General features: G+C 43.4%; 1 long non-coding RNA gene across 6 annotated transcripts in view; it reads right to left on the bottom strand.

Annotated features, from left to right (window-relative positions):
- Nucleotides 1-11,291, bottom strand: part of LOC102073192 (uncharacterized) — a 159,419-nt gene extending 148,128 nt beyond the window's left edge. For 5 of the 6 annotated variants that reach the window (XR_012583012.1, XR_012583017.1, XR_012583013.1 and 2 more), the window contains exons 1-3: nucleotides 9,331-11,291; nucleotides 8,534-8,693; nucleotides 2,110-2,223 (exon numbers count right to left, since the gene is read on the bottom strand). This is a non-coding gene — a long non-coding RNA (uncharacterized LOC102073192). The remainder of the gene's footprint in view (nucleotides 1-2,109; nucleotides 2,224-8,533; nucleotides 8,694-9,330) is intronic. The other variant, XR_012583016.1, reaches the window with a different exon arrangement.
- Nucleotides 11,292-12,677: the final 1,386 nt, after the last annotated feature.

Below are 12,677 nucleotides of genomic sequence, written 5' to 3'. Positions count from 1 at the left end.
CTTCTCTTTGGATTTTTGGGGCTCTTTTTTGTATCTAGAAAGGGAAAACAAAGGCATTTCTATTAGCAACAGAGCTAGAGAACATTTAACAGATATGCAGCTTGCATTTCTAGATAAATGTTCCCAACGAGTCCACATAAAAGGAGGTGAGAAGGAGCACAGGAATGTGTGTGTGTGCCTGAAACAGCAGCACACCTCCACAGCAGACTTGGGAGGAGGAAAGGTGCCACTGAGCTCTTCTCACATCCTTCTACATTCCAGGGAAACTCAGCTCTCCTGTTCAAACTCACCTGCTGGAGCCTCCTCCCCAGCCAGGCTGCCCTTGCTGCAACCTTTTGTCTTTCACTCGCCTTTCCCTCCTTTATCTCTGTTCTATAACCATTATCTCCATCAGCATAACTCCTTAAGATACACCTAGACATCATTTGGCCAATGAATGCATTTCACACAACATTAGTCATATTGTACTGTGGATAATTTTTATGATATTGCTGTGCCTCTCCTTGGTGCGTTGTTACAGTTTAATTTGTACATATTCTGCTGCTGATGTAGTGTCACTCAGCTGTAACCAGAGAGTGCATGATGGGTTTGTATTATTGCAACAAATTTTCCCTTAAAAAAAAACAAGAAAAGAAAAGAAGAGAAAGAGAAAGAAAGAGGGAGAGAGAAAAAGAGACAGAGAAAAAAAAAGGCAAGGGAAAAGAGAAGAGAAAAACGAGGGTTATTTCTTAAGAGCATATTTGTCTGCTTTCTAGGATTAGTGAACTGCAGACAGGCTGTCCTGCAGGGTCAGTGGAGAGCCAGATCTCCACTCTGCCCCGCAAAAAAGGATTTAGATTCAGGGTTACATCTCAGGCACATTACATAAATAAGTATCTGCTGAAAATTTGTGTTTTGAACCAATTTTCCACAAAGTTCAGGGTGAGGGTTTCATATCTGCAAGAATTCTTCAGACCCTGTCCAGCTACTCATCTTTACCAGATGAGCTAATACCAGTTATCTGCTTCCCTTCCAAATGGTGATGCCCATTCTGTGGTTGGAGTTTAACGTTACAGATCAATTTTCAGCCCCAGGCATCAGTTTTACATTTAGATGTGCAGGGCAGCTCTGCTGAAGCCTCTCAACAGTTCTGGGTATTCAGCAGCCCTTATCAGAATCTACACAAAGCACTGGCCACACTGTTCTCAGTGCATCTGCTCAGTGATAGAGTTTCCCATATGGAAATGTTTTGTAAAAATAAGGGATTACTTGGAAAGACACTGGGCTAACCCTGCTGAGTATCTGCTTTTCTTCTTCTCAGTTCTCCAGCGTGGAACGTCACTGCTGGTATTTTGGACAGTGACCATAAGGTCATAAGACTGAGAAACTGAGACTCCCTCAGCTCTTTGTTTACCTCTGAGAGACAAAACAACTGATAATTTCACCTAACAAGCAAGAGTTGTGCCTAATTCTTTAAAAAAAGCTAATTTATTTTGAAGCAGCTGAGCGTGTCCCACATGTTTGAACCCAGCCTGACAGAAAACATTCCTTTGAGCAATGACAACTCACTCTTGTCACAGCCAGCCACAGTGTAAACCTTTTTTTCACAAAGCTAGGGAACATATCAGGGACACCTGCATGTACAGGAGGCTTCTCCAGGTGAGTCTGACACCTGGGAGGCCAAGCCAGGGACCCTCCTGCTGCCCACAGAGCCCTGTGTGGGTCCTCTGCTTTATTTCAAGTGGAGAAATGAGTAGAGCAGAAGAATGAATGCTTCTCCCCAATGTCTGTGACATTCTTCCACACAAGAACAAACCCAGGCCATGCCAAAATTAAGGAGTTAAAATGGCCATAAGCACTTGGCCCATACAGAAGTTCTTATCAAGCTTTGCCCCTGTGAATCAATCCTTTCAATTAAAGTAGCTGGGGGGATATAATGATGTTTTTATTTGCAATTATAGCTTTAAATTAGGATCAATAGAAGCAGCTACAGCCCTGCCATGCCAACAGTCCTGAATGGTTCACAAGTTTTCAGAGAACACATTTCTAAAATAAACTCGTTTTCTCTTAAAAATAAAATAAGAAAAGGACTTAGACCTTAGTGCAAGAGAAAAACTCGAGGAATCTTACTTGATTTTTATTTTGTTTTTAGGCATGAAGCCAGCAAGACCTTCTTCCCTGTGGAGTTTCCATGGTCACACCTGAAATAATGCAGGTGAGCACCCAGTCAGGTCAAAGCTGACTCTGTCAGAAGAGAAGAGGAAAATACACAACTATTAGCTGTCAATCTGTGTTTCTGACTTCTTCAGTGTAAAATTGTGTTTAATAAGAAGCTTGTACTATAGAAAACTTTTGCTTGAGTTTTTTTGATAGACTCTTCCAAGTAAAGACTCTGTATAGCAAAAGATGCAATGCTTTCATCTTGCACAAACTGTGGTTATAAGAAAAAAAAAAGACTTTATTAAATTTAAATTTTAACAGTTTTCTAGGAAATTGAGGCTCGCTACCTTAGTTTTAAGAAACCAGTAGAAAAAAAAAAGTAAGCCTGTATCAAATGAGAGCTTTTCTGAGAATGAAATTACAACAAAAGAACCTATTTTTCATGAGTTTCAAATTTCCCAGCATATTTCATAGTTGTTGTACAAGTTGGGGTAATATCTGCTGTGATTTATAGAGGAGCGGCGCTGCAAGAAGCCTCCCTTCTAATTATAACTGGTTATGAGGTACATCACTCATATCAGCCTGAAATTTACTTCCATCTCAAACATGAGCTTTTTTCCCCCTGTTTATTGTCACAAACTGGCCACAGAAATGCTGATAAAGACATTACAGAAAATGCTATTAACTTAATCCCTTCCTAGCTGAGGTTCCTTCTTTTAACACAAACTTATTTTGAGTCTTTGTTTAGGCGTTGCAATGTGCCAGGCAGCAAACATTATCTCTCATGGAAAGTTGTGCAAGAAAGCCTTTCCCGTTCCATGGGCTCCATTAGGCAGAACTGACTTTGACAGAATGTGCAAAGGAACCTATAAATCCAGTGATTCCCTCCACTTTTACAGGCACTGTGTGCAAAGGCTTCACACGTGGAGTAGATGTTGCATTTGAATGCAAAACATGCTAAAATTTGTACTGAAAAGCACTTAGGCTTTAAAAACATGCCATAATTCTAAGAAGAAAAATGCCTGACATATCTTTTGGCTGATTTCAAATTCATATATATTTTAAATGATCTATAGAGCCTAAGCTGTGCATTTTATACAACAGAATGATAACCATTCCCATTGCCCTCCATCTAATCCACAGATGGTCTTGATTTATTAGCCAGTCGTGCATAGTGCACTGCCCCTCCCGAAATTCATGCTGTAATTTTAATTTCTGTTGTTGCTGCTGCTGCTATCTGGATGCAGGGCTTGCCATGAAGATAGCATGGGCTTACCCTGTAAACATAATTGATGCTATGGAAGATAATGATTTAGGATATCATCCATCTCCAGTACAGCTTGCCATTACGTGACTTGTTCTTGCAGGTATCTGATTTGTATCATAGAGGAGCTGGCTTGATTGCTGTTTTGCCATGGAGTAATAGTTCCCTGGTTTCCACTGACATGCTGAGTCTCCCTTGATCACTCAGGTGATCAGTCAACACACAAGTTAATTATGGGTGAAGGGGTGTCTGAAGCCCAAAGATCAAAAGATACACACAAGGCCTTCTCCAAGTCATTATTCACCTCCTTAAGCATCAGGCAGGCAGTTCAGATTCCTGCCTCCTGCACTGTCCTTAAATAAAGTGATATAACAGCAGTGAACCTGAATTAGAGCCTCTGTAAGACACAGAATGAAACATTCAATTTCTCCACAGGAAGAGAAAAAAAAGTCCAGGTGGGCAAGACCGCCTACATTGGGGAAGTCAGGTATACTCTCATTTAGTTATCATAAAAAAAAAAATAAAAAATTTCAGTAATCAGTGGTAGGTGTTTAGAGGTAGAGAACCCAACAGTTTTCCAAAAGAGTCTCACCAGCTTCCCTGGTAAAAATTCCCAAGTTTTAACTGGCATTTCAAGGAGATATTGTCTCAGATATTGTAATCATCTTTACATCCATGTACAAAGAATGGAACTATTGGCAGAAGTTAGGAGCTACTGGATGAAATCATTAGAAGCCCTCCTAAAACATAAAGGAAAAGCAGTTCTCAAAACTTTTTTTCTCTATTTCAACCACCTTCAAAACTCAAATGCATGCATTAATATTTCCAGAAGTTAATTATAATTATGGTCCTGGATAACCTTGCTGGGCCATTGCAGTAATGTCCTGCATTACTGTGGGGAATGGGCACCACAGTTCCACACTCTCCCTCCTGATTTAAGACCCTGAGAGCCAAATCAACTTGTTGGACAAGTTTGTTGAGCAGATGAGACCCACAGCAGCAAAGAGTTTGTGGTGTCGTGCTGCAGCCACAGGATTGTGTGGGCAGAAAGAACAATCTCCCCAGCAGTAATTACCTGAACTCACTTGGTACCAGCTCAACACCTGCACCACTGAGCTACACCTGTATTTGTCCACCAAGACTGGTTTCTCCACCTTTGTGGTTTTCATGTTCCTCTATTAAAGGGAAGGCAACTGAGCTATACACCTCAAAGGATTTATTTCCTAAAATAACATTGTGATTCCTCCAAAAAGTCATCCTGCCTTTATTTTGGAGGCAAAAGGAACCAAATCTCGCTGAGTTGCAGGTTTGGAGAGATACTTTGTAAGGTCAAACCCTCAAAGGGCTTCAGTGCAAGTGTAACTCAGTGCACACAGTCCCACATATGCTTTCTTCCATATGCAAATAAATGCTATGGATGCACAGCCCACTTGCACGTATCTGCACATGCCAAAGGGATTTACACATGTTAATACTTGGAAAGCAAAGTGAGAATGTATATAAAATGGCATGCACAAAGTGCATTCATCCATGTGCATATCCCTCTGGAGGCAGCACTACTTGGATGTGTTTCTAAGAGGAAAAAACAGTTAAAAATTGATATGTCGCCCTCTCTCCAAAACCTAATGATTACAGTCTGTTAATTGCACCGCATCTGCTGGAACTTTCAGCGAATAAATTGTGGACCTGATCTATTATTTACAATACCAACAGAAACTGCAAATAATGTTTTAAAGTCCCACATATGCAGAGTGGTTGCAGAAGCAAACTATGCCATGCTGTCCCTATCCTGTCACTTCCCCAAGCAGGTACCATATATTGTGACAAAGCTGCTATAATAACCTTTTCTAAATTTTACTTTCTGCAGATGGAGAGAAAGCAGTGAGAGAACATAAAGACTCACATAAAGGAAAAGAACACTTAAAAGATGTTCAAAATATCATGTACAATTAGTCTTAGAGTAGCCCTGCAATGCTCTAGGCCTTGTCTTGCCATTGTTTTGAGCCAAGATTCCCACAGCCTGGGATTCACTCGTTGCCTTTGGAAATAGGTATATGGCAGGGGCTGCTGGGGAGAGAGTTATCTTAGCATAGCTATGCCTTGAATTGAGGCTTTAATTGTGGCATCTCTTCTCCTGGTGTGAAATCCATATGGATTTGCTGAATTCCCATGTTTTTTACGGCATTTGAACACTGGTAAAAATACAGAGTTGCTGATGTGTTCTGCCTTGCACAGAGCCCTGAACCACAGCTCATTTCCCATCACCTCCTGTTCTCTGCAAGCATTACCTGGCATTGCCATTGCTGTGGTTTCTCCAGTAGAACAATTCATCCTTGAAGCAAATAACTGATTTCCCCCCCCCCAAGAGCTGCCCCAGCAAACAATGTGAGGTTTGAAAGTCAAGTTGTATCCCCTCTTCCTTGGCTTTCTCAAACCAGTACCAACATCTCCCCAGAGCAAATGGCAAAATGGCAATTGTCTGGTGTAAACTGGAGCAGAATTGCCACCTTCTGCTGTGCAACAGGAACAAGAGTTTTGCACTCATTATTATTACTATGAGACCGGAGCATTAGTTAGTTGGCCTCGTAACACAACTCCAGCCAGCCCACTTATCCACCAGAAAGCAAATAACCACTCAGGCTGGAGTTTATGAAACTTCTGGGATTCACAAATGTGTTTCGTGGATTTCTGGCAGTTGTCTGAATGTTCACAAATAATGTGATGCCAGTAATCACAGCAAGTCAAAGCTTGACACTTCTATTCATAAATCAGGAGATGTTTTATTTTTACTGCTTGAACATTTCTGTTCCCAAGCACGATTGGATTTGAACCATCAAGTTGGAGGTGAAAGGACCTTTATTTAATGTATTTGTTTAGGTTTATATGAAATATAAAAAAGTGTCTATGCAGGACTCTAGCCACCTTTACCATATATTAAAAAAACCAGGCCAACTCAAACAGACAAAAATAAACTTAGTAACTTTCAAAAGGAAAAAAAAGGCACAAAAAAGCCCCTTGGGCAGAGACCTCAAATCTTTCTATATAAACCAAATGCTTTTGCAGACACTGTTTCTCTCATCTCCAGAGCCTGGGACATGAAGGGATGTGTCCCTCAGGTTAGGAGAATTGGGACTCTCCCAGGCCAGGGTGGAAAGGGAGCACTCAGTCATGCTGCTGCTGAGCAGATCTAGCCAGTATTCTCTCCTTTAAACCAAGAGGACTTCAGCCAAAATGCCTCTGTGGCTTGCAGCTGCAGCACTATCACTAGGGAGACAGAGCAATCTATTAAGCAAAGAGGTTCCAAGATCCAGGACTTGATGCCAAGAGCTATTTTAGCCTCCCCAGCAAGGCTGCAGACACAGGGCAGGACTGCTGGGCGTGGAAACTCCCCCTCAGCACCCCATGGGCACAGAGAGCACCCACAGCCCACCCTGCCCAGTGCTCCCCTCCTCAGGCTGCCCCTGACCCCAGCCACCCCTGGCACAGGGACTTCTCCCACTCATACATTGTGAAGCAGTTTCATTCAACCAGCTCCTCCTTCCACAGCCAGAAAATAGTCAAGTTATCACTCAAAGAGTAGAATGTGGAAGAGAAAACCAACTTATGGACTTTGAAGCCTAAATCAATATGAATCCATTAAGATTTTCTACCACAAGTCAGATTGTCTTGACAGACCAGGTTGTGTCCTTCTGCTGTTGGCATCAGCCAAGAGCACCATCCGCTGTCCCACCATCCACTGTCCCACCTAGCATCCTCCTTCCTTTGTCTCCTTTTGGAGTGTGGACAGGTACATGTGGGAAGGCAGGGACAGAGGAGTGAGACATACCTTTATAAAATTGCCTTTTCTCCTCAGAAAGGAGTAGAATGTAGTCAGAATGTAGTCAGAATTCACAAACCTTTTAGTGACAGCTTGGTCTCTTCAGAGACAGTCTCAGTTCTCCTAGAGACATCCCTTCACAAAAGTGACAGAGGATGAGCTCTTTACTCTTTTAAATGCTGCAGAAAGGAAGTGCCCAAAAGGTTGCAAACAGTTGTCACTCTGACATGCTGTAGGTGATATTTTTCAAAACCAAAACACCATGTCTATGTTTTTTCATTCAAAGCTGTCAAATTTTGGAAAGGTTTCTGTTCAATACATTGAGCAGAGGTTTCTCTTGGACAAGAATTGCCAGTAGGAGACAGGTTAAAGCCCAACAAGCCTGCCCCTTCCATCCATCCTGCCTCTCAGAAAGAGCTGCATCCCATCAGCAGCTGCCAGGAGAGAGGGGAGGCTGCATGCAGGAGAAAAACTCTGTCCCTGAGGCTCTGCTCTGGCCAGAGTAGATTTGGATCAGGATCAGGATCCAGCGCAACAAGGCATTGAGAGCACAGTCAAACTTCCTCCCTCCAAGCATCTGAAAAGCAACCTGACAGGATTTTCTCCTGGACAGCTCAGCATTTGAACAGGCCAGTTAATGAAAAGCACCTCCCAACTGAAATGACATCCTGCTGCCTCCTGACACTTGCCACTTCCATAACACCATTTACAGCTCCATTGTTGTAACAGGAAGCCCTGAGGAGGAACTGGCTTCTACAACATGTTGCCATCACATTTTAGCCAAGGCTGAGTGTAGCTGCAAATCTCTACAAAATCCAGCGGAGATCTATTAAATGCATAATTTCCCTGGCACTAAACTGTTATTCTTTTAGCAGGTCTGCTTCTTCCCTGGGATTCTGATGAAGTGTGCTCTGCTGTACTATGAAATACACCATGTCTGGGTGTGATACACACAAAACATCTTTGTTTAACACAGCTTGTCTTTTATCATGTCACTTTTCTATTGGATTTCTTTTCTGTGCACTGGAAGCACATCCTTGTGACAGTTACACTCTTTTCCTGGGAGACTTTGCTGTGTGACCTGCAGTGTCACAGGCAGGACACCAGATTCTGCCCAAAAGCACAAGCTGGGCAACTTGATACAACAGAAAGGAATATGGAACAAATAAAGAACCAGGAAAAGCAATACAACACTCCTATCCAAGTGGGCTACAGAGGCAATTTCCAGCCTGAAACACAGATTCGAAACAAAAAAAACCCCCTGAACTGCTATTTCCTGTATGACACTCATAATTACCTTTCTACACACTTACCAGAGTCAGCATGAGAGCTCAAGAAATCCGGGGATGCCACTAGCACATCCACTTTGCTAGGAAGAGGCAATGTGGAAACAAAGCACAAACCAACCCCGCCAAGCTGGAGTACATCCCCCTCACAACTGTCACTGGTAATTCCTTCCAGATCCTTCAGAAACTGCAAAGAGGAACACATGGTAAATAAAGCTGCTTGGCAGAGGAGGATTCATTTTTCTGCTTCATTGTGGCCTTCTGCAAACACCTGGCAGGATAAAGTCCCATGAGATACTTGCTCTGAAAACTCCCAACTGCTGCACCAGTGTGGTGAACTGGTCCAGCAGAGCTCCACCAAGAGCTGGGTGGTACAGAGAGATTTCTCCCTTTTGGCAGGGGTGAACGTCAGAGCAGCCCAGCCACTTTGCACAACCTGCCCTGTGGCTGCCTTCATTGGAACAGGAGATTTTCCCCATTCCCAACCCTTTATGCATCCTTGTTTCCATCTGCAGTGCTCCCTGAGCAGCTCAGCATCTGGGCATGTCCCCACCTGAGCTGGGCTGCACACCAAGCTCAGCCCAGCTCTGCTTGGGCTCCACAAACAGGTGTTCATCTCCCCCAGTGCCTTGCAGGAGCTGCAGGTGAGTACCAAGCACTCCCAGGTGGGTGTGCTCCTCCCAGAACCTGCTGCTGGGGCTCCTCTGAGCCAAACCACACCACAGCAATGCCCCTGCTGCTTCACTGAGTTACTCAGCAGATCCTGAACTCCTGCAGAAATTCCACTGCTCAGCCAGAGGGCTTCAAATTAACACTTGCCGTACCCCAGAAAGATCCTGCTCTTCACCTCTCCTCCTGTCAAAGCCTTGCTGCTTTCACAAGCAGGGTTCAAGTTTCAGGGAGTAAATGGGCAGAGGAAACACCATGATTTTCTTTCATCTCTTGATGATGATGCTCACTCAGGGATTCCTGCTACTGCCCTATGTTCTGTAAATAATATAATGCGAAAGATGGAAGACATTCTTAAGAAAGATGATGTCACAACTTATGTACTCTTCTGCTTTGAGCAAAGACAGGTTACCCTGAACTTCTTTGGCAATATCACAAACCCCTAAAAGGAAGGATGGACTAAAGCTCCTTTTAGAACAGCCTAGAAAAGGCAGAACATTTTTTTCCTGGATTTTACCTCCAAGTTCCTTGTACTCAAATTGAGCAACCTGAGATGCTGATTGGGGTCCCAAACCCTGGATGAAGTTAGAGGTTGTAGCGACAATATCGTTATTCACCCTTGACACTTTTGGTGTCTGCTGGTGGCTTAAACCAGTCATGTGTTTTCCCCATGTGGTTATTCAGGAGGGAGCCAGCATCTAAAAAGCACATTCATCCAGTCCAAAGGCCAAACCAACGCTTTGATAGTACAAAAAATGGGTTCAAACCCAAAGTCAGGGCCCAAATTCATTCAGCAGTGGGTGAATTTTTGACTTCCCCTTGTACCTCACTCGCTCCTAAGCAAAGTAGATCACACTTTCAGGATTGCTTTATGGACAAGTTTCATTAAAGGTAATTCAGGTGCTTCTGGTAAAGACCAGGCAAGCAGCTGAGGCAGGAGGAAGGTGCATTACAAGCTTCCTTCCCACACCCCTCAGCACAAGGGACTTTCCAAGTCTGATGTTGGATTTCAGATTCATTAAAGCCAGGCAGGAAGAGATGGCTCATATGCACACAGTGCTTTTCCTGCTGATCAATAAGCTTCCTTCCTGCCTGATAACTAAACCACTCATAATGTTAACAGTGTTATTTAAGACCTGTAGAAACTCTGATTCAAACAAACCAGAAATATCTTGACCTAGATACTGGGAACAAAACAATATTGAGTAAACTTTGGGATTGTCCGTTTATCTATCATTGCACTTGACATTTTATTGAGGAATTGCAACAAAGCTGCAATTTTACTCCAAATATTCTTACACCAATGTACTTATTCAGAGAGAAAAATCTTTTGGACACATTCCCCCTCTCAATTTAGATTAAAAGGGGTGCATTTTAGAGTCCATTAATAAGAGACATTAACTACCTTTTCAACAACTGCAAAGAGCAAACACTATTATATCAGAACACATAAATCAGTCTTAGCCCTGTCCTTCTGAGGATAAAAGGAGCATGAGGAAAGAAAAAATATAAAGGGTATTTCCACCAGGTTACAGGTGTACAGGCTCAAGAAAGTGACCTGCACTGTAAGAGATAGTCACTGATGCAGAATGGCTCAGTAAATGCTTTCAGAAGCACCATCAGGCTGTTGATTCTTTGGGCTTTAAGTAATGCTGGGCACATTTTGCAGCACCTTTGCAAATCAAGGCCTTGCTTTCCTCAAGGTTTGTACCAAAATTCATAGGTTTCCACAAGAAGGCACACCTGCACAGCTTGTCTAACATATCCAACTGCTGCAAAACTCAGGATGACTTGAGCACCCAACCTTCTGTCCAGAGCTGGAGCCTCACAGTTTAATCTAGCTTGTTTCTGCTTATTCCTCTTATCCATGCAAATTGTGGTGCTTACCTGTACATGTTTTGGTAGATGAAGCATTTCAAGTGTTTACCTACCTGGAAAACAGTCTGCTTAAAAGGTAGCAAAGGAAAAGAAGGACTTTCAAAAAAGATCAAATACATCATAAGCTTGGCAGACACTGTAGCCCTGAAACAGCAGTTTGAAACTTGCACCATAACAAATCTTCTCCTATACATTATCTCACAGGAAACAACACATGATAAATTCTTAGCACAATGTGATTCCCCTCCTTCCTCCTCCTCCCCACTTCAGAAAGATTTAACATCTAATTCAGCTTTTGACGAGCTGCTTCATCACTGCGGGAATGCTGTTGATCTCTGTCGGAACCCTGCGGCCTTGGACAGAACAAACTGAAAGGGGAAAAAAAAATTTTGGCCGTCTGTAATGATAAATAAATACATTACAGGATACAACTCTGGGGAATGGAGGCTGACACTGACTGAGCACCATGACCTCCACACAACTGCCAAGTCTCCACCGCTTAACAAAAGTCAACTTTTGTTTGCCTTCTTCCCTCCCTCAATGACAATTTCTTTAAGAGAAAATGCAGGATGGAAAAGGGAAAAAAAAATAAAACCAATAAAAGATAGAGAGCTCCAAACCCTCATCTGCTGCCCAGAGGCACTTTGGTTTTGACAGAACAGTATTTTATTTCTTTGGTCTCCTGGAAATTGGGGGAAACCAGTCCATGCTGCATCAGCAGCAGCGGGACAAGGAAGCTGTGCCACAGGGAATGCTCAAATCCCTTTAAAATTTTTTTTGCATTAGGATGTGCCTGCCTTCAGGCTAGTTCTTGGCTCCAATTTGATTTTCTGTCTACTTAAGTCCCACTCACAAAATCAAATATGTATTTCAGCTGTTGGGTCTCCACATTGATGGCAACAATAATTAAGTAGAGAGGAAGCAATTGGTTACCCCATCAGACAAACCACCTCCTCATCCCTGGAAGCCTCACCCACTTGTGTCAACCTGTTTCCTAGACTCTCCTTTCCCATATCTCTCCAATCCCTTCCCCATTTCTCTCCAATCATGCAGAAAGGTGATACCTGCTGCCACCCATCCTCATTTTGCAGATGCACAAAGAGATAAAGTGTCACGACAAAGTCAAGTCAAAAGGCAGGTATGGACTGCAAGCATTAACTCTTGTGCCTGCTCTGTGCTTGGCACTATTATATTAACTCCATGCACTTTATGGGAACCACAGAGGACTCAGCCCGATCATGAGTTCATGGTCAAGCCCTGAAGACGCATCAACACCTTACGGCAAAGGAGAGCACAGAACACCCTCACCAGCTCTGGCACAGCTCACTCCAGCCCAGGAAGAGAAGCTGATCAGCCCCACTGGCTCACTGAGCAATCCATCCCCAGCACAAAGCTGATGTAGCTACACCACTCCTGCAGCCCACACCAGCATTGCTTCACTGCTCTGTGCACAGGCTCCAGCTCACCCCGAGCTGTCCAGGGACACACGGCACAGCTTGTTCCAAGAGCTCCTTCTGCTCCCCTCGCTCCCCCAGGGGATGTCTCCTGCCAGCTCTGCCCGTCTCACTGCCGCCACACCGGGCTCTATCTTCACAGCTCTGCGCTTGCAGATCGTTTAACTCAG

Source organism: Zonotrichia albicollis, chromosome 17, assembly GCF_047830755.1.
Source record: "Zonotrichia albicollis isolate bZonAlb1 chromosome 17, bZonAlb1.hap1, whole genome shotgun sequence".
NCBI classification, from domain to species: Eukaryota; Metazoa; Chordata; class Aves; order Passeriformes; family Passerellidae; genus Zonotrichia; species Zonotrichia albicollis.
The sequence above is the reverse complement of the archived record's forward strand: the minus strand, read 5'-3'. Positions and strand labels throughout refer to the sequence as shown.